The sequence below is a fragment of the Schistocerca cancellata genome, chromosome 3 (assembly GCF_023864275.1).
Source record: "Schistocerca cancellata isolate TAMUIC-IGC-003103 chromosome 3, iqSchCanc2.1, whole genome shotgun sequence".
In the NCBI taxonomy this organism is placed as follows: Eukaryota; Metazoa; Arthropoda; class Insecta; order Orthoptera; family Acrididae; genus Schistocerca; species Schistocerca cancellata.
In genome coordinates, this window is record NC_064628.1 from 72,397,901 (window position 1) to 72,399,336 (window position 1,436).

Below are 1,436 nucleotides of genomic sequence, written 5' to 3' on the forward strand. Positions count from 1 at the left end.
TTCTAAACACCGTCTGTGCCTTTGTAAAAATTTCGGCAGAATTTATCTCTGGCTTCAGCCAGCTTTCTGTACCTATAACGATTTCAGCTTCGGTGCTTTCTATCAGCGCTTGAAGTTCCGGTACTTTACCAACGCAGCTTCGACAGTTTACAATTACAATACCGATTGCTGCTTGGTCCCCGCATGTCCTGACTTTGCCCCGCACCCGTTGAGGCTGTTGCCCTTTCTGCACTTGCCCGAGGCCATCTAACCTAAAAAACCGCCCAGCCCACGCCACACAACCCCTGCTACCCGTGTAGCCGCTTGTTGCGTGTAGTGGACTCCTGACCTATCCAGTGGAACCCGAAACCCCACCACCCTATGGCGCAAGTCGAGGAATCTGCAGCCCACATGGTCGCAGAACCGTCTCAACCTCTGATTCAGACCCTCCACTCGGCTCTGTACCAAAGGTCCGCAGTCAGTCCTGTCGACGATGCTGCAGATGGTGAGCTCTGCTTTCATCCCGCTAGCGAGACTGGCAGTCTTCACCAAATCAGATAGCCGCCGGAAGCCAGAGAGGATTTCCTCCGATCCATAGCGACACACATCATTGGTGCCGACATGAGCGACCACCTGCAGATGGGTGCACCCTGTACCCTTCATGGCATCCGGAAGGACCCTTTCCACATCTGGAATGACTCCCCCCGGTATGCACACGGAGTGCACTTTGGTTTTCTTCCCCTCCCTTGCTGCCATATCCCTAAGGGGCCCCATTACGCGCCTGACGTTGGAGCTCCCAACTACCAGTAAGCCCACCCTCTGCGACTGCCCGGATCTTGCAGACTGAGGGGCAACCTCTGGAACAGGACAAGCAGCCATGTCAGGCTGAAGATCAGTATCAGCCTGAGACAGAGCCTGAAACCGGTTCGTCAGACAAACTGGAGAGGCCTTCCGTTCAGCCCTCCGGAATGTCTTTCGCCCCCTGCCACACCTTGAGACGACCTCCCACTCTACCACAGGTGAGGGATCAGCCTCAATGCGGGCAGTATCCCGGGCAACCACAGTCGTAGTCCGATCGGGGGATGCGTGGGACGAGCTGGCCGTCCCCGACAAACCCCCATCCGGACCCCCACAGTGATGCCCATTGGCAACAGCCTCAAGCTGTGTGACCGAAGCCAACACTGCCTGAAGCTGGGAGCGAAGGGATGCCAACTCAGCCTGCATCCGAACACAGCAGTTGCAGTCCCTATCCATGCTAAAAACTGTGCAAAGAACGTCTGAACTAATCTACAGAGAGCGCAAACAAAACGACACAAAATTGAAGCGGTTATTAAAATACAAGATTGCCTAGTAAATGCAGTAATGCTGCCACTTGTGCACTGCTGACACACTGCTCGGCGGCGGAAGGAGACTACGCGATTTAACACTATTCGAGTACTAAAACGTGATGCTACAAC